Below are 21,968 nucleotides of genomic sequence, written 5' to 3'. Positions count from 1 at the left end.
AATTAAATATTTAAAACAAAAGTAGCAGAAATCATGTTTTTTCTACGTCTTTCCATAGATGCAAACCTTCTTGTCAAAACCTTTTCTTCAACCGATAAGAAGGCTTCAGTCTGTGTTTCAGGTGTCTAAACGAAAGTAGAATAGTCTGATGGATGAGAACATTAGTGTGCAACTGGCCCCAAACTACCAAGTACCCCTACTATAACTGAAAAAATTCCTAACAATTTAAGAGATAAGTTATAAGCAAGCAATTAAAAATGATATTAGAGTAAGTATCAAAATTTTTGCTTACAGGAAAGTTTTGTTCAGAAATAACTACAACTTTTGTTTTTCCACATCGATTTTTCAATCAGGAAAGAAAGCAATGATAAAATTAAATTTACTAACCACCACTTCAAGATAATGAAATTGTAACTAAAGGTCTTAAAAGGACCAAAACAATAATAATAATAATAATTTATAAAACTGATAAATAACCAAATAGTAAATACTTGTTAAACGTTTGGTATCAAAACCAGCTTTATCAATGCATTCTAGAAATTGTGTTTGTTTGTTTTTTTTTTTTCTTTTGATAATTTGGTACGTTTTAGTTGACATTATCAAGATGCAAATCAATTTCAATTTGCAGTGTACTCAGCTGAATAGAAGTAAAATTGCTGTCAAAAACCTGTTTTCTTTGGGAAAAAAAGCAGAGACCGTGATTGTGTTTTGTCTCTCCTGTAAAGTTTTGAAAAAAATACGAAGTTGGTTTTAAAACTTAATTCCGTAAGTATAGAGAAGGTGTCTATAATAAAACCTAATATAGCTTCATCGATTAAAATTTAAGACTATATCGTATAAGTACGCTTACTATTACCTAATTTTAAATAAATCATTTAAAGCAAATTGTTCAGAGAAGTTTAAATAAAGTTATCTAGAGGATTGGGAATAGTTTTTAAAATTTATTTGAATTAATTGGAAAATTTGAAAACAAAAAGGTTTTTGTGAAAAAATATTTTGAGAAACATTACCTGTAGCTTTTGTTTTTTATTTTTATTTATAATTATTATTATTTTTTAAGAAACCTTTTTTTTTTTTTTTTTTGAGAAAGTTGTGTTCAGGAACGATTTTTTAAATTTTGCTTGCATTTTTGGGAAGAATTTTCAGGCGTGATTTGATACGCAGAAACTATTAAGTTCCTTAAAAGGAAATTCTGAGATTTATTCTTAACTTTTTAAACTTAAACAAGTAGAAAGAATTGAATATTCCTAATTTATTATTATTTTTTTAAAATCTAAACTTGAGAAAAGAAGAACGAATTCATAAGTTTAGATGTCTGATGGAATAAAGAAAAAGATATTCCTCTCCAAAATGGATCACGAAAGAGTCATTCAAAAATTTAGTTACAACCCTCGATCCATGATAACCATTAAAAGCAAAAGAAGTCATTTCTTATAGCTGTCAAAAGGGCCCAGTCTCCGGGTTCGGTAATTTTAAGGGTTAAAAAAAGAATGCCCTGAATCATTTGCTCATGAAACATTTTAATGCGAATCTTACGTGAGTTTGACTCCGGACTCCTAGGGAAAAAAATCCGGATTGCAGCAGAGTTACATGCGCTGATAGAATCTGAAGACTTTCTAATTGTGAAGCGGATATGAAAAGTACCTTTTTGGATGGTACTGGATGTATTTCAAGTTCGTAATAATTACGGCTGATTAATTGCTCAGAAAATGAAAACTTTATGCTACTTCACTGATGATAAGTAAGATTATGGCAAGATATTTTTTTGAATAATTAATATTTATTTATGGATGTTACGGGGGGGGGGATTTAGGGGAGGTAGGTGGGTAAATATTCCACCTGGAGTCGTGGGCAGGTACGGTAGAGACGACTCTATCGGAAGACAAATAACTGCTGCTATCGGCGATTGTAGTTGAAAATTTCTTTTGTACGATGGAACTAAAAGGTTTCTCCCTAACCACCCCTGCAAAATGAAGAAAATTTCTATTAAATGATATATTTACTTGATCATGTGATTTGTTTTCCCACCCGCTGTGCGCATTTTCTGCCTGTTTCTCCTTGCATTTTTGCTAATCTAAACTCTTGTCCAAAATCGCACTTTAATGCAATTTCAATTTTTTCTTAAAGTTTTCTTTAGAAAACGTGATAAAAATGTGCTCTCTAATATTAAAATGGATTATTTTTAAGAGTGCTCTAAATTTTTACTAACACCAATTTACGTGAGGTTTTTTTTTTTTCCCAGTGATTCATAGCATAAAGGTTATATAATGAATTTTGCCATATTTTTTTTTCATTCAACTAATTAGGTAAGAAATTTGACTTACGGTGTTTAAAATATGTTGAAAAAAAAATGTATTAAAAATTAAATATTTAGTGATTTGACATAGTATATCAGTGATATGATACTATACAGGGTGTTCCGTTTTAACCTGCAAGACCTTTATTTTCTAAACCGTTAGTCCTAAATCTATACTTCCAATTGCAAAAATGTTCAAAATCAGATGCAGAGTTAAGGGATTGAAAGTTTAAAGCAAAACTAAAAATGAGTCAAAAAATACAAAATTTAACTTTTTATACGGACCCTAAGTCCCATAACTAAAATTTAGAGAAAAAATCTCCATTGAAAATTATTACTGACACAAAAAACTTGATATTTGTGCCATCAAAACTCAAGGAGATATTCCATTTCAAAGTTTTAAGGGACTATACAGAAGATGAGATTGGAACTTATCGCCCTTTCAGAAGAATGGTAGGTTGTCAAAGTAGAAAATCAAAGTATTTATATTTTTTCATTACTATTCAAAAATAAATGCAAATATTATGCAGTGATATGCAAAAACATACTACAAAACATCAAACATTTAGAAAAACCACCTTCTATGCACACATATGATTTTAAACCCTTGTTAACCGCTATATTTTCCCCCAAAATGTGCTATTGAAGGCTAGTGAAAAGTGATGTAAGTCACAAAACGCTGCGTTTCATATCTCGGTAAATATTGGTCGTACTAATTTTAAACTTTTTGTGTTGGAATTATTTTTTAATGGAAATTATTTCCTAAATATAATTTAGGGGACCTGGGGCCCGTATAAAAAGTTACTTTCTGTATTTTTTGACTTATTTTTATTTTCACTTCGAACTTTCAATATCTTAAAACTGCATCTGATTTTGAACATTTTTGCAATTTGAAGTATACATCTAGGACTCACGGTTGCGAAAATAAAGGTCTTGCGGGTCAAAACGGAACAGCCTGTATATTAGTTAACATGCTAGACATATTGTCCTTTTACAATTATATCTGGCTAAAACTATAACTATCTAATAATGCAATAGCGTTATATACATTGGCGAAAATTGTGGCACATCTAAAAAAAATTTAATCAACGCAGCAATTATTGATTGAAAATCTGCATGTAGTGCTGTTTCTTGACATAGTGCTGACACAAAACCACACAACTGAAAACAGAAAAGTATGAAAAACAGAATGCCTGAAAATAAGACATTTCATCTTTGAAAGAAAGAAAAACAGAAGATTTAGGGAAACTATGGTGTTGTTTGCTGTTCTGAAGAAATATCTTGACGAATTTCTAGGGGAGAAAGCAAATTAAATTCATCCAAACTAAAGATCAGGAGATCGAAACTAAATTTGTTGGAAGAGGAAAAAATCTCAATTTGCCGAATTAAGTTTCAACTTTACCGAATGATAAAATACGAGCGTGCACACTTATCATACACACATAAAACTCAATGAGATGAAACATTAGACATCATTAAAAAACAATTTAAAATTTAAAGGAAAAAAAATCTCAACGTCTCCAAATTTGCCAAGTAAGGGAATGAGAAAACTCTTCTTTTACCGTTTATGAGAACCAAGGATTAATACTAATGGGACCTCGCAAAGAATAATGCTGTTGTCCAAAATAATAAAAAACAATGTGCAGTTTTGCTCAGTAACGCTTAATATATTTTCTCTTTTTATCGAATAGTATCCGTATCATGTCCTCAAAAACGAAAAAGATACATTGATAACAAGAATAATATGTGCAAATCTAAACCAGTGGACGTCCAAACAGCTTTGAAACTATCTTCCTGGGAGTCAAAATTCAACATGCCGAGTATTAATAGCTTAAGAAGCGAGCTATCATTTTCTTGTCACTAACATGTGTGACAGTTCGATTGAACCCTGTACTTAAACAGCCCTTCGTACCACTCTAACAAAGTGCCTAAGATGTGTTAAGACTATTTTCGACTTAATTAAAGATTGAAAACTTGATAGATTGACTGTCTTTCAAATGTGATTGTATTTATTTTCGAAAATGAGGCTCTGATGGGAGGGTATAAAATTTTTCTCACGTAGTGTGAGTGTGACGCTTGAGTTTCGTTCAGAGATGGGTTTTAATCAGTTTTTTTTAGCCTTCTAGAGCTCCTTCCGCGAGAAAAATACTCGCGCCAAGCAGAAAAAAACATTTTGTTTCATGAAATAGTTCATTTTGTTCAGCAAGTATCGTTAATTTTTACAACATGTGTTGTTTAGAATAAATAATAAATTCAATATCTTCAGCTCAAACAATTTTTTAACATTTTTATGAGGGATGTGAGAAAAATTCATACACGTGCGAGTCACTCATTTTGACACGAGTACTGAAGGGTTAAAGAGAACCAAACAGGATATGTACTCAAGGTGACAGACTCTGAAGCGTTACCTTTAAAATTAATGACTGAAACTTGATTTACTATTTTTTTAACACTTCCTTTACAAATTTATTAAAAAATGTTAATTCCAGGTTATTGATAATGTTATTGATGTTTAAACATAAGCGAAGATTTTTTTCCACGTAGTCTATCCAGAGAAACATATCCAACGTTTGATCTTTTTTAGTGTTTCAAAAACAAAAGTTTTGAATAAAAATACTTTAATGATTGCGGGCAAAAAAATAATTTAAGGACTTCCTACCGAACGCTTGATTTAATTGATTCCTTCTTTTAAATCGTTAAAAATGCTTTAATTTATATAATAATGTAAAATCAATAATTAACATTTTTCTGAACTAAATATTTTTGAAAATTACTGAAATTAGTTACCAAATTGAGTAGTTGCAACTAGCGTGTATGTATGTGTTTGTGAAAATGGAATATTTCAACAAACCGTAAATATCGAATAAATACATTTGTGTTTGAAAATTAAATGAATAAATTAGCCTACGTTTTGATGCACAAAAATTGCAAATTACTGCAGACACATGTTTCGGTGTTACAAGGAACACCTTTTTCAATGCAAAAATGTGAGCTTTTGGATGAAAAGTCATCCGAGGAACACCCAAAATTAAGTTTACAGCATCATGAACTTAATATCGTAATAATGAGACACGTGTCTGCAGTAACTTGTTAATTTTTGTGCATCAAACCGTTGGTTAATTGATTCATTCATTAACCATAAATATATTATTTTGTTTGAAATAAAAGAAAAATTCTCCGAATTAATTTTATGTAATATTTTTAATTGCCGTTTACTACGCGTTATTAGGACATTAAGTTCGAAATGCTGTTAACTTCTAAAAACTCCCATTTCAATGTATTTTACGTATTGGTGATAAAATTAAATAGAGGAACATGGGGCAAAGTGAAAAGCGGGGTAAAGTGAAATGGTGAAATATTTACTTTGCTTTTAGTGCCACATATCTGGTAATATTTTAGCTATCTCGTAACACATGTAGTCTATTCCAGTCAAAAAAAAATTACCTCTGAAAATTATAGAATATGATAGTACAAGCAATTTGCAAAAATTGATACTCATATTGTAACATTTTGTTGTAAGTCGAAATTTATTTTTGGGATTATTAAATGATAAAGTTCTTGTAATTAATAAATAGTTGAAATATTAATTCAGACCTTCTAATATTCGGTGCAGTATTTCTTTAGTTAATATTAAGCTTATTTGTATTTTAAATATTTTGTACACGTAGACAGGTACGTGCGGAACAAAGTGGATGGGGCCAAGTAAACTAGTTAATTTCGTTTAATCGTTCAACCATTTATTAAATTTCTCACGTGTTCTTTATTAATTACTTTATTAACATACTTTAATTTAGTTATTCACTTATTTATTTATTCATTCACTTATTTTCTTTCGCATTCACAATTTTACTCCCTCATTTATTTATCCTCATGCATTAATTAGTTAATTTATTTAATTGTTCGTTTATTCTTTTCAGTATAATTTCATTATTTCATTCAACCTTTTATTTACTGAAGAAGAATTTTTAAGATAAGAAAGAAAGAAAAAGAACTTTTTATAGTAAAATAGAAAACATTTCACTGCAAAAATATTTCATTTTTCACTTTGCCCCATGAAAAAAAAAATTGAAAATTTTCCACTTAGTGCCAAAAGTAAAAAAAAAATATCATTTCAATGAAATTTATATTTATAGTACGGGCGTGTGGGGCAAAGTGAAATGGTGAAATATTTACTTTACTTTTTACGCCACTTATCTAGTAATATTTTAATTATATAATAGCAAATGTGATCTATTCCAGACAGAAAAAAAAATATTACCAAAGATTAAAACATACGATAATGCGGGCAATTACAATATTTTTGTTGCAAATCAAAAATTGTATTTGTTATTATAAAATGATACATTTCTTGTTATTAACATTTTAAATATTAAACGAGACCTCCTAATACTCGGTGAAATATTGATTTATTTAATATTAAGTTTATTTTTCAAATACTTTCTACTATTATTCAAGTACATAAGGGGCTAATTGGATGAGGCAAAGTGAAATAGTTTATTTTGTTTACTCGCTCATTCATATACTAAAGCAATCATACATTCAATTATTAATTCATTCATTTACATTCCTCCATTTACTAATTCACTGATATATTTATTCATTCATTCACTTATTTTCTTATTCATTCACTCTTTTACTTGTTCATTTATTTTTATTCACATATTAATTCATTAACTAATTTAATTTTCAGTTTGTTTTTTCAGTATCTTTTCATTTACTCATTAAACCTTTTATTGATTGATTCATATGATCAAATATATTTTCTATAAATGAATAGAAAAATATTTCATTTTTCACTTTGCCCGATAGAAAAAAAAAGTTGAAAAAGTTCCACATTTTTTTTTGAAGGCACAAATTTACTGACAAAAACAAAAAATATTGTTTCAATGTAAGTTTTATCATAAAATTTAATGTTCTTTCCTTAAGTACCTACTGAGACACTCAAAATAATTTTCCAATTTGCTCATTTTGAAAAAGCTCAGTCATTTTAACCACATCACTTGCCCCACATTCCCCTACAATGTTCTTTCTTCGTGCACTGTAATTTTCAAAACGAATTTCCAATTTGTTCATTTTGAAAAAGCTCAGTTATTTTAACCATTTTACTTTGTCCCACAGTCCCCTACAATATTTTTTCTAATTACTAATTGTAAAAGAAATCTAATAAGAAAGGTTGAACGAGTGTGATGCAAAATATTATTTTTACATTTGCAGTTTTGTTTATAATGGCGCTCGGTTTGTATAATAAATGAAGCATGAACATAGCACATTATGTGAAAGATCACGAAAAACTTTCCAGGTACTTAAAGCTATTTTTTATCACTTCAACTTTGAATACTAAATGGCAAGTTACCTGTAACACTGAAATCACGATATCTATTAATAATACAGTCCGTTCAGACATTCTCAGTAAAAATAATGATTCAATTGTTTTTCTACAGCAAGGAATTTAGCTTTATTCAGAGCTCAAAAGTAAGGAGATAAATCAGTTTTATTTGATAATTCATATCATATTCTTGCAAATAAGGCATGAGAGCTGAAAGGTTTGCCTCGGTAGATATGAATAAATCTTATAGAATGTGTAGATAATTGCCAATTTTTTTTTAACCTTTTGAGGATCATAAACTTCGTGGTGGAAAATCGAAGTTTTCGGTGTTTTTAAATGCTACTACTACTTCTACTAATAATAATAACTACAATAATAAATTGATTAAATAATAATTGTTGTATATCTTTCAAACGACTTTGAATTCAATAAAATATTAGAGTTCCGATGGCTCAATAGCACAAAAAATATAGGCTATAAACATCTGATACAATACTTCTGAACGTGTTTTCTCTCTCTATATAATACATAGAATACAGTTGAACTCTCTTAATAAGACCACGGTTAATACGAAATCATGGCTAAAACGAACATTTTATTAGTAAAGTTCGGTTTGTTATTTGATTACACTTTATTAAACATTTCAGGCATAACACTTGATTTAAAATGCAAGTTTCGGCTAAAACGAACAAACATTTCTGAGCTGCTCTTCACTAAAAATTTTCATGATTGAATAGCAAAATTCTTTTTTTTTTTTTTTTTTTTCAGAAATATTTCAGCATTTTATGTAGTTGTGAAAAAGCCCAATAGATGCGGCTATGAAAAGGTCGAAATACGAATTGCACAATCGGTTTTTTACCGAGATTATGTAAATGGTGAAATTTCGCAGGCGTAAAAATAACTGAAATATAAAGGATTTTTTTCCAAAAATATTAAATTTTAAGAAGTAAGAAAATGTTTCTTAATTTAATTAGACTACAGTGCAAGATGTGTATTAACAGTAATAAAATAGCAGGAATACTTTTAAATATAGGCATGTGTATCTTATTTTTTCAATGTTTTATTTATTCACGGTTGTTACGAATAACGTCTATAAGGAACAAATTTGTGAATTTTTGAAACTTCGAATTAACCGAGTTCAACTGTAGTTTCTCTTTCTCAGGGAAATTTATCCCATTCCTTGATAAACTGTGAAAAATTAAACTGCAAGATACATATTTACTTTTTTCTTCTTTCTTTTAAATTTTTGGGTAACTTGTTTTTAGATGCCCCTTTCTAGGTGGAATAAACAATAATAATAATACTAATAAAATAATAATAATAATGAAAAAAGGGGAAAAAAAATCAGAAAACGTGTCTTCTGAGCAGAGGAATAACAAATAAAGCAACGAAATTATTAAAGAACTAAATCTATGATATCTATAGAAACAAATTCTCATGAGTAATTAAGGAAAATTTTCGATCGAATTGAATATTAACATAAAATTATTTTAGCTAAATTATCTCAATGCGCATTTGTAATCAAAAACTATCAATAGATTTTTTAATAAGAAATCAAAATACATTGCTTATTGATGCCAATTTGAAATAAGCATTATTTGAAATAATCGTAATTTTTACTCAATATTGATTTTAACAGATTTGTTCTGAAATATTACAATACGTGCGAAATATATAAGATGATATGTTTACTCCTTGTAGTGTTTTGTAAAAAGTTTGCACCAAAGATGAAGCAACGGAATAAAACCACAAAATGTAATATGAATAACGTATTACAAGACATCCTATTTTCAATGTTAAAAAAAAAAGTTTATGAAGGATATCGTTTCCTCCAGAAGCTCATTTTTCAAGTTGAAAAATTATACCTGTTAACTTTGGCAATCGTGTTAACAATTCTTAATCGAGCGATTACAACATTGTTTTTACGATTCAGACTAGCATACATTCTTAAACAGAGAAGCTTTAGATACTCCTACGATCATCAGAGAAAAACATCATCATTGCTTCTTGCATGAAAATCTTCCACTACTACTCCGTTGCTTTTTGCTCATGTGAGGCACCCCATCATTAATATGCTACAAGAAGACAATTCTTTGTAAAGTGAAAAGCCTATTTTCTGCTCGTTCGACTGCCTCAAATATGTGTTATGTTGCACGAGCCGATGATGATCTGATATTTGCTTCGAACAGCACCGAAGATGAAGCAACCGAAAAAATCTCCGAAATGCAAGAAGAGTTGCAGATACATGTTTGAATATAACAAGGTATCCCTATTTCAGTGATTAAAAAAGAAAGCTTATGAATAATATCTTTTCATCCAGACGCTCATTTTTGCGTTTCACCTTTGTAACTCCGAAAAACGTGTAAGTAATTCTTATTTGTTCAATTTTAACAGTTTTTTCGGATTTTGAATACCTCTGAATAATCTCTGACCCTTAACGATAAATTTTATTACAGCTTATCTTTTACTTTGCATCGAAATATTCTACCACAGCACTGTTGCTTTTTATACATGTGTGCCGCCCCATCATTAATCTGATGATTATGCTTCAAGAAGACACAATTATCTGGAAAGCGAAAAACTTAATTTCTGCTCGTTAGCCTGCTTAAAAATTGTATAGTTAAGTAATCCCCCTTTTCAATGCGCAATAATGAAGTAGATTATGGAAGATATCATTTAACACACACACATTCATAAGCTCAGTTCTGCATTAAAAGAAGGGTTTCTTACAACGACGAAGCACGTGTCTGAAATTCATATTTGTGCAAATTCAACAGTTTTTACGATTTTAGAATCTAACCTTCTTCTGAACCAAGATTTCTTGAATACTCCAATGACCTTCAGAGATAAACTTCATTATTACTTATCTTGTTCCTTGCATGAAAATATGCTACCACAACTCCGTTGCTTTTTTTTTTTTGCATGTGAGCCGCCCCACCATTAATCTGATGGTTTTACTCCAAGAAGACAATTCTTTGGAAAGCGAAAAGCCAATTTTCAGCTCGTGCGCCTGCTTCAAATATGTGTTGAGTTACAAGAGCCGATAATGATCTGACATTCCCTCTGGACAGCACCAAAGATGAGGCAACAGGAAAAAAAAGGTACTCACTCTCTCTCTCTCATCTTTCCTGCTTAGAATATCAAATGACCGAGTGGAAAGTCAAATATGGCAGATTGAGACCACTTGGACTAGGAGTGTTTGATAAGACAGGCGACATTCAAACCCGGGTGGAGGGTTCTAGAGCAGGTTTGGTGGGAAACGCAGGAAGTAATAATGGTGTGTCGGTTGATCAGCGGTTAACGTACTAATCAGTGTTGGGATGACACGTTTCCTCCCTCCCTTTCGAAAAATGTAAATGATTGGCGATTTCATTCAAGTGGGCGGGTAAGTAATTGAAAAGCAGCTTTTAGTATGCTTTTGCTCAGTTGTTATCGCTTATATATAGGCTTACCTACCATGCCCCCGTGACGGTCTTGGGTTTGTTAGGTAATATCCGCGGATGCAAAAATGTCCGGAGTCTTGGAAATTTTCTGACCGGCATGGATTTGTGTTTTAAACTTTCGGACATACCTTTTGAATTTAAAAGCATACACTAGTAAAAAATTCAGGAAACTTTTATGGTAAATATGACTGAAATGAAGTGTTTACAGTGCAGAAAAAAATTACAGTAAATTGTAGCGAAAAAAACCGATTGCAGCGCCAATTGATACACCACGTGACTTACAGTGTGAAGCACATAACACTGTACTTCCCCTCACGCGATGTGTCCGAACTCGTAAGGTTGGCTGCAAAGTCGCCAGCCGGTCCAAAGGTCCCGAGATCAAACCTACTGCTCGCATATTCCGATTTTTTGACTCTCGTTTATTGATATATGTGGCTATTTTTTTTTAATTGGAAAACCTTTTACTGTTCTACGTTATATATTTAGAGGGTTAAAACAAAAAATAAATAAAAATAAAACCAGCCTAGTGAATACTCCCCCCCCCCCCCCAACCAGTGGAGGAATGTTGTATTTTCTAATCCCCTTCAGTTCGGAAATGTATTTTTCTTATAAATTTTTTTACAGCACAAAAGTATTCTTTTAATTCTCTTATTCAGTCTTTTAGACTACAATCGAGAAAGCAAAGAGCAATAAAAATTAAGACAGGATCAAGCCTGTCTGTGGGCCTTGCCTGGGTCATATATTTTATGAATGAGCCAGTTTGTTCACTGCACATAAAGCGATCTATAATTTAGTAAATACATTTTACGTGCCTTATACTCATGATACACGTAACATACGTTTAATACTTTAAACAGCTCAATAATGTGTAACATAACGTTTACTCATTGAAAGAGAGTTTCATTTTTAGTATGATCAAAATTATTCTGTGTCTTAACTATCATTAAGCGTATTCTTTAAAAATGCTCAGAAAATCAAAAAACAATTTTACTTTTCACAGCAAGACTTTAATACCTTGCAATGTTTTGTGTTAAAAATTATTTCGTTAATTAACCTATTTATTATTATTATATTTTTTGTGAAACAAATGAAGGGAATATCAAATCATTTCTTTTCAGTGCACAATTCTCAGAATTGAAGATAAGCTGTATTGATATAAAATAATGTTGGAATTGGTTGTAAGAGTAAACTGTATCGGTGCACTAGTTCAAGATTGAGGCATCTTAATAGTTGCTATTTTGAGAAAAACAAATTGTTACACTTATTTTCCGCGCTGTAATTCAGGAAATGTGAAAAGAAAGTTGAAATGAGTGAACAAACAGGAATTCAACACATATTAGTCTAGATGCTAATAATGCTTAAATTACTCTATATATTTCTCTAGAAATTCCAAATCACTTTTAAAAGATGTCTTAATATTTAACTACATTAGAAATTTGACTTTACTGATGTTTGAAAAAAAGGACAATTATTTCTGAGCTGAATACCAGGCAGAAAAATCCTTAAAAATATGTAACAAAAAGCTAGCTGAAAATTGTTTTAAGCATTATTAAAACAAAATTTAAATTTTCCGATTTTTCTAAAATTTTATACAGAGGTAGTGTTTGGTAATAAAAGTAAAAACCCAAATTTTTAGATTTTTAATACAAATATTCTTTGATAGGGGGTCATTACAAATAATCGAATATTGTAGATGGTGTTGCTTTTGAACACATATAACTTTTGTTCTAATTGCACTACATGCAAAAACTTGATACCATTTTAAAGCTCTTAAAACGCGCTTTAAGATGATATATTACATGATACAAAAATGCAATCTTAAGTTTTGAAAGTCATTCAAAATTACCTTTGACCTTGAATATTTCCAAAAGTTATAATTTTAAAAATCTGAAAAAACATATTTTTTATAAACACTATTATTTTCTTTATTTGTGCCAAGTTTCATGTTGGGACAACGCTGGGATCATGCATAATTTAAAAATTTTTCATTTTGAAGGTCATTTGAAATTGACCTTTGACCTTGAGTATTTCCAAAAGTTATTATTTTAAAAATCTGAAAAAAATATGTATTATACATGCTACTGTGTTCTTTATTTGTGCCAAGTTTCATGTTGGGACAATTAGGTTATCGGTTATAATTTAATGTTTCATGCGACGGATGTTTGACGATAAAATGAAAAATGATATAGCAACGTTTGGCAGACGACAAATTAGAAATGTAAAAATATTTTGAAATTATATTTGCTCTATTTTAAATATCGTCTGCAGATTGACTTACAGATGCTATTTTTCCTGCCTGCCATGGTGTGGTCCCGGGTTCTAATCCCGGCTCGGGCATGGATGTACTTTCTCTCTCCTGTCTTTGTCCTTCCTTTGTGTGAATGTGTTGTTTTTCTGTGAATGGTTGCCTACCCTATTAACGGGTCCGTATGGCATGTGTGTATTGTGGAAGACGGACTTCACACCAAATTACGGCACAGTTGGAAAAGTGAAGCAGCGCACCCCAAATTGCCAGCCTTGCTGGCACCCAACAACAACAACAAGGTTCTCATCCCGATGAGTTGAATCACCTTTTTAGTTGATTTAACTCTTAGGGACATTGCTAAGCATTCGCTTTACACACGAGTAAATTTGTTGAGTCAACTCGGTTCAGTTTTAACAGCGTTGTGGGGTATTTTTAGAAGAAAAATGGAATCTACGAAGTTGCCTCGTGTGAAGACAATGGAATGCTCCAGTCAACGACTGCCATAACATTGTGTGCGTGAAGACTTGAGACCAGTTTTTACTCAAGTGCAGAAACTGGAAGGAGATATAAAATTGCAGAAGCAGAAAGCAACCCAGCAAAGCATTGTCAGGAAGAAGTATATAACTGTTAAGCCAAGTTTGACTGCATGGATAACTTGTATAATTATTTTATGTAATTTAATCATTTTACATCACAGTGAATGAATTTTTCATTTTTCTAATGTTGTATTATCAGCATGATTATGACACATTTGGGCACACATATTTGACTTTCAAATGATGGCAATTGGTTTTTGGACACTCGAAGTAACATTAGTTTTAAATTATGCATGATCCCAGTGTTATCCCAACATGAAACTTGGCACAAAGAAAGAAAATAACAGTGTATACAGAATATATATATATTTTCAGATTTTTAAAATTATAACTTTGGGAAATACTCAAGGTCAAACGTCAATTTCAAATGACCTTCAAAATGAAAAATCGTTAAATTATGCATGATCCCAGTGTTGTCCCAACATGAAATTTGGCACAAATAAAGAAAAAAAATGTGTATACAAAATATATTTTTTTCAGATTTTTAAAATTGTAACTTTTGGAATATTCAAGGTCAAAGGTCAGTTTCAAATGACCTTCAAAATGAAAAAGTGTTAAAATATGCATGATCTCAGTGTTGTCCCAACATGAAACTTGGCACAAATAAAGAAAATAATTGTGTATACAAAATATATATATATATACAGATTTTTAAAATTGTAACTTTTGGAAACACTCAATGTCAAAGGTCAATTCAAATGACCTTCAGAACGAAAAATTGTATTTCTGTATTAAGTAATATATCATTTTAAAGCTGTAAATGTAGACTATCAAAATATATAAAGTTCAAGTTCCTAACTTTATTTGTTCCAGAGTTATGGTCAGGCAAGTATGAGCCGGTGGAGCAAAACATTAAAATTTCTACCCCTTATATCTAAAAAACTACAACAGCTAGAGGGTCAAAATTTATTTTTTTTTATACCACTTAGTAAATGGGTATGAACCTGCAAAATATTGTTAAAATCTGTGCGCACTCACTTTTTAGGTGTGTGATTTGACATGGAATGACCCTGGTTGCTGTTACGCATTGATTGTAGCTCGTTTTAGGCTGTAAATATTGTTATTGAAATTCACCATCATAAAGAAAATCCTCTTAGCTGCAAAAATTAAGTTTAACGTTTTGGATTCTTTCCTCACTCAGCGCTAAAAACCATGCCAGGAATTTGCTCAATTTTGGTAAATATCTTATCCCTATATGTAATTACATTTTTTTTGTGATTTGACATTTTTCTGTAGAATAATAATTGTTTGGTCATTCATAAAGTCAATACTATTTTGGGGAACTCACTACATGTGTTTCTATCTTTTACTTCTGTAATTGATAGAGAGAGAAATACAGCTTAATAAAATCGGCTCATCTCTTTTTTGAAGCACCCTCTATGTTAAAAAATTGAATTTCACGGTAGGGATTCCTAAGTTTTTTCTTATGATATATGGCTTAGATATCATGGGAGTTCACGGGGGCTCAGCTCCAGCACCTCTTTTCATTTTTGTGTGAATTCATGCTTATCAGACGGAATTCAGGCTATGTACGTATTGAAATAATTTCTGGACACTGTAGAGCTACCACGCATTTTTTTCTAAAAATTAAGACCTGTCATCAGTAAAATGACATGGTTTACGTCAAAGACACGGCATTTGGCAGAAAAGAAGAAAGAGAAAGTAATAAGGTATTTCTGTCATCGAAGAAGAAAATAAAAAATAATAATAAATATCAAGACAAATAAAACCACAAAAAAAAAAAAAAAATGTCATCCTTTTTTTTCTTAGAACTCCTTTTTTTATTCATCTAAAAAACCTCAATAACTCATAATTTTAATACCTGCTCTTATCTGCATTTCTTTCTACCACAATAAAAAAAGCGAAGCTTTAGTTACTTAGTTTTTGTCACCACTTATAATTTTTTTCTTCCTAAGTTTTTTTTTTTTTGGCAGCAACTGCCAACAATGTCTTTCACAAGCAAGTGAAGGAGTCCGTCGCTTGGATGGTTCCCCACTTTCCTGAGGAATTGCCGAATGACCTTGAGCATGAGCAAGCAAACGATGGACCGGGCTTCTTTGCCGCAAGCCTCTTACGATGATTGCTATTATTTCCACAACATGTATCTTGCCTCGCTCTTGGCACGCAATTTCGACATCTTGGGATCGTGGACAACTTATCGAACGCAATCCCGTCACGACCATGTTCTTACAATTTTAATGCCTTTAAATTATCCAATTAAGGAGTCGCCCCCTTTTGCTTTTCCCAGTCAAAAGAAGCAAAAACTGTCATAAACATTACAAACCTTCAACTATTTTCACCTTCCCATGTTTTATATGTTGGACATGTGACAATAGCACGTCGTTAAAGATTTCAGTGTGCTTGAAAATGTAGAAAGATACAATGAGTTTGTGTAAGCTATTTTTTTGCTACCCGGTATGACATTTACTCACATCAATTTCTCGGCAAATTGATATTTCTGTCACTAATTATGTTGCTACATTTATTTTTGGTTTATATATGCTTCATACTATTTTTAGTATTTATAACCATATTTTTTCTGCCTAAACTTGATTAACCAAGTAATTGGCAAGTGATGGAGTCTCTCTTTTTTTTTTTTTTGTCCTGACTTTCATTATTGATGGCATGTGACAGGATATATTTGTCTAAACTAATACCCCGTCACATTCCTTATGCTATAATGCTTTACACACAAAATTGTGATCGCATAAATTTTTGAGTTTGAAGAGAGATATACCCAAATACAAGTACAATGCATTAGTATGTTTTTTAAATTTTGGACATTTTAATAAAATATCAACAAAATGTACCAGATATGGCACAGTGAAACAGGGAATACTTTAACTAGCAAGATAAGACAACGAAAAATATTTTTTGTCTATTACTTTGCTGGAGTTGAAGCAGCACAACAGCAACGTTGAATAAAGTTGAAGTTGTTGCAAATTTATTAAATTGCACTTTAAATACATTTATTTTCTAAAAGTTAACAATGCACGATAATCTAATTTTTTGAATAACTATGCTGCCTTGTTAAGCAAAAAATTCGTATCTGCAGCTGAGCTCAAAAATGAGAGAAACTGCTGTTTAAAGTTTTACTCCTCCAAACGTTTGATTTAGATTCCACTTTTTCAGAAATGTTTAAAAATACTTTCCACTCACAAATGACCATAAAACATTAGGTAAAATGTGTCGTAAAGAACCATCTAGCACCGTTTATTTTATTTCACATAATTTTATTCCACATTAACATTCCACATTCGCGACATTTAATTTTGAAATTAGGGAGTCCTTTCGTAAACACCTTGTAACTACAACATACATTTTCCTACTTGTTTTTAACAAATAGCAGATTTACTACTAAAAAAAGGGGGGAGGGGAGGACGCTCCTTTAAAAAAATTAAATTACTACTGTTGTCTTCAACAAAAAGTTATTACTGTTTAACATGTTTTGATTTTTCAAAGAAATTAAGGGGTGAAGCAATGTTATTTTTTAAATTAAATTTTATTACTTTATAAATGCATATATGAGGCAGTGAGAAGCAAAGGGATGCAAGTGCCAAAATTAAAAAATTTGGAGATAACCAGAACAAATAGTAGATGAACCACTCCTCAGTTTTGGAGCAAATGATGGCACTAATAACTCTGGTAGGTTCTGCTATATAGCGTGATTTAGAAAAACTTTTCAATGCAAGCCTACCTAGGACCGGAACTTAAAACGCGTTTAACTAAAAACTTGAAAACGTCCACTTACATCACTTTGCTTCTCACTGCCTCATATGTTCGCCTCAATGAAACAGAAGGATATCTTAGTGATGTTCCTGAGATTAGATGTTTTACTGTTGCTCTGAGGCGACAATAAATAGTGTTTCGACAAATCTAATGTTTCAGTATTTCTTTCTGCTATTCAACAGCTAGCATGGAGCTTTAAGATTTCCTTATATTTTTCATTAAGAATGAAAGTCTTGGATTAAGTGCCTATTTAAAATAAAAAAAAATACTACTAAATAGAAAGTGTGTGCTGATCATGGGCAAGTAACTAAATATTTAAATTTTAATGTCGAGTTAACAGAATTTACTTTTGAAAAAAAAAAGGTTTCAAGAATGACTCACAAAATTTGTATAATTTTTTAATAATGTTAGAAAGCATGAAAAAACATGAAAACCAGAAAGAAACAATGCACTAATTAATTTTGAAAGGTCCAAATTATAATTTCATAAAGAAAGAAAAAAACGGTGACATATAAATTGTAGCATAAATCATTTTCATTGGTGCTACTGCAAAATCTAAAAATGTATTTAACTTTTATCACAAACAATTATTGTTCTCAAGAAAAGATAATTAACCGAGTTATGTTTAGTAATGCTCCAAAAATACAAACTACAATTTAAAAATATTTTACGGAATCATAATGCAGTTTTTTTATAACCTAATAAAAAGTGTTAAATCTTCATACAGATTCCAATTAGAGGATTTTGCACGGTTAAAAACAACTTTTAAAAAATACTTTACTTTGAATCCATTTCGAATCAAAACGGAAGGGTTTAATAAATAATAATTGTAATTTCAATGACTGAAAAAACTTTAAAATTCAACAGTTCGTAACTGATCTTAGAAAAAAACTACATTTCAATCGTTAAATAAAATATTTCGAGAGAATATTTAGAAGTGACGACTTAAGCTACTGTAACGCCTCGCTCCCCTCCCGTGTTTATTGCTGTACAAATTTAGAAATAGCGATAAATAAAAGGGATGTGACTTTACGAACTCCTGAAAAATGTGCCAAGCTTTTCTTTTCAAGAATAAACGTATGGTTGTAGAATGAACTGATTTATGCACAGAATGAAGTATTTATTGCTCACGGAGAGCTTTATTTTTATGTATGAAGATAATCATCTTTACCGCTAGCACTGCATAACATGAAAAATTAATATTACACTGCCTTTTAGATGAAAATACGTGTTTCTTGGATATTTTGGGCTGAAAGTAACAAATCTGTTGTATTTTAGTTTTTCTTGTTTACCATTCACTATTTTGTCAAAAATCTACACTTTACGTAGTCATTTAGGGTAGCGTTGCTCCAATTCAAATTTCTCTGTATTTTTGACTTAAAAAAAAAAAACAGAAGGTCCAGTGCTACACCCTTCTGGCAAAGTTCTGAAATAAGTTTTCCTTTCTTTTCTTTCTTTTTTTTTTTTTTTGAAAAAAAAAATGATGAAAATGTCGCATACAGCCAATTTTATTATTCCACAACTCAGGACTTATTGTTTAAAAGTTTTATTTTTTGGAAATTGTGGACATTGCTTTTCTACGTTGCAATATTGCGTTATACATTATAAAGGATAGAAATCTTGGAAATATTCTGAAATAAAAAGTGAGAGTTAACTTTTTTTTACTTTAAATTTGCACTATTTTTACTAAAACAATTATTTTACATAAATGGCTTAAGTTATCCTAAGTGGTAGGATAGCTTTGAACTAGGTTAATATTTGGTTTCTGATGGTTTTCAAAAGCATTATTTCCTAATTTTTGATAAAAATACAATGCGTTTTATTTTTTTTCTTCCGTTATGAATAAACAAATAAAATAAAACTATTAAAATATGATTGGAGAAGTTTAGAAAAGGAAAATCGTAGGCTCAAAGTTACGGAGAAAGAGTTGTTTTCTTTTTTCTGACGAATTTAGAGTTTCCTTCAAACAGTGATCTACAAGAGAAAAACCTTCATTCTTGAACCCCAAAACATATCACAAGAATTACTAGTGAATCTGTAATGTACTTTTCTACCACCACTGCACATAAAAATTGGTTTGATGGAATTGTTTGCAAAATTTCTGCACAGAGAAGACGTCGCTTCCTTACTTCACAGAAAAAATGAAAACAACTGAAGTAGGTAGCTGTCAAATAAAGAAATTAAGACTTTTTTGAGACCTTCGTATTGGTAAGCGGTGTTGCTGACCACCACACCTGTCCTGCCGTGCTAAGCGCAAAAGTCGTATCTGCAGCTGAGTTCAAACCGAAAAACTGCTATTTAAAGTTTTATGCCTCCATGTATTTGATTCAGATTCCACTTTTTTAGATTTTTTAAAAAAATAGTTCCCATTCACAAATGACAATAAAACATTGCATATAGGTAAAACATGTCATAAAGAACCACCTCGTGACAATAACTCAATTTTGACAAAAAGTGTAGATACCACTTTTGTGCTTAGCACGGCAGTGTCGGTACACGTAGAGTGAGGAGAAACACGGTTTTATCTGCTTCGCACTGTAAGCCACGTGGTGTATCAGTTGGCGCAGCAATCGTTTATTATTATTATAATTATTTTTTTTTTTTGGTACAATTCACTGTAAAGTTTTTCTGTGCTGTAAACACTCCATTTTACAGTAATATTTTCGTAAAATTTTCCGGAATTTTTAAGAGTGCACCACTTTATTTTTTCTAATTTATTTGACTTTAAAAATTGAGGGCTAAATGCTGCACCTTGCTGGTACGGTGCAGCACTTATCCTTTAATTTTTATCCAATCAATGCTCTAATCATTATTTTACACAACCAATTGTATCACCATATGGTTCTGAAGTTACTGTTTGGAAGCTATATTCATTTGAATTTATTGACATCTTTCCTCGTGCATTACAATATTCTACTCACTATCATAAATGATTGAAGCCTTGTCATATTTTGAAATAAAATGGGCATTTTTAATCATACTCCAAAATTTCATTTTCCTTGCTCAAATTTGTCCTACTTTTATTTAAATAACTTATTTAATATCATACTTCTGACATGGATTAAAATTTCGGATAATTTTGAACCAGCTGAATAATTCATTTTAAATGGTACTTATAATTATCATTTATTAATGTTGAATAACTATACAATATTTAAAAAGTTTTCTTAACATGCAATAGTATCTTGTTAATTGATACAACACTATTAAAACATGGAATGAGGTAGTTAAAAATAGATTAGTCATGAACTAGAGATGGCAAAGAATTTTGACAATACAAGAAACTTCATCAAGTAAAACAAAACTGCAAGATCCTGGAAAGTTAAATAATCCCCTTCAAGTTTTTGAGAATACTTTTCCGTAACATTTTAACTTGCAAACATACTGTCAAAGACATAGGATAACTTTTGTGATGGTTTCTTTTGTATTGTTCTGAATGAAACTTCTTATTAGAAAGAGATTCAAGAGCATCCGTATTTTGTTCTTAGGCCTTCAATGTTCTTTAAATACTACATGATTGCTGGTGGGTTATAGGATCGCAAGCGTGTCTCTGACCTCCTATCTGAAGGGGTCTTCCTGCACCAGGTCAACTTCCCGACCCCGTAAGCCCGCCCACGAAAATTAGACTCCATCAGCCCAAAATAAATGCAGAGCTCTGTCTTTCTGAAATCATTTGAAAAGCAACTAAAACAATTAGGAAATGATCATTGCCTCGCGAGTGGGCAAAATGGTCTTTTAGTGAATAGTTTGAGAAGGAAACTAATGAGTGGAACTTACTTGTCTGTAAGGCAACCGAACAGCAGCTGGCCAAGGATGGAACCAACCCAATAAAAGGTATGGACTGCGTACACCCGCCAGGCATTCTCGCAAACCCAGTCATTCTGAAAGAACCATTAAGCACCATTGAGAGATCAGACAAAAAGACAACTCACAACAGAATACACATAAGAATTAGGAACCAGGACCATAGAAGATCTATCTTCTCTGGTTCTGATTATGAAAAACTTAGGATTTTAAAGGAACGAGTGTTTGTTTTTACAAAGTATACGATTTTTTACAACAGAACAAAAATTATAAGAAAAAGGTCATTGCATAAGGTTTCACAGCTATTACAGTACACAATATGTTTTATAAATAGAAATGCTGTTTAGAAGTCCTGTGGAAAAAATGAAAAACTCCGAATGAATTCGCCATTATACGGACTGGGAAAATAAATAAGGTATTAATCGACATCAATTGAAATCTGCTTTCTTAGCATTGCAAAACAAATTTTGATTAGATGCAGAATTTTTACAAAAGTAAGCACGAGCTTCAAAATTTTTATTAGAAAGCC

At 31.0% G+C, this 21,968-nt stretch overlaps 1 protein-coding gene across 1 annotated transcript in view; it reads right to left on the bottom strand.

Moving 5' to 3' along the window:
• The window catches only part of LOC129231556 (solute carrier family 22 member 13-like), a 123,293-nt gene extending 101,781 nt beyond the window's left edge, over window positions 1-21,512 (bottom strand). Inside the window, exon 1 of the mRNA XM_054865909.1 lies at window positions 21,413-21,512. The gene's annotated coding sequence lies outside the window, so the exon portion shown is untranslated. The remainder of the gene's footprint in view (window positions 1-21,412) is intronic.
• Window positions 21,513-21,968: the final 456 nt, after the last annotated feature.

The sequence above is a fragment of the Uloborus diversus genome, chromosome 10, assembly GCF_026930045.1.
Source record: "Uloborus diversus isolate 005 chromosome 10, Udiv.v.3.1, whole genome shotgun sequence".
Lineage (NCBI taxonomy): Eukaryota > Metazoa > Arthropoda > Arachnida > Araneae > Uloboridae > Uloborus > Uloborus diversus.
Note: the sequence above shows the minus strand (reverse complement) of the source record. Positions and strands in the feature narration are given on the sequence as shown.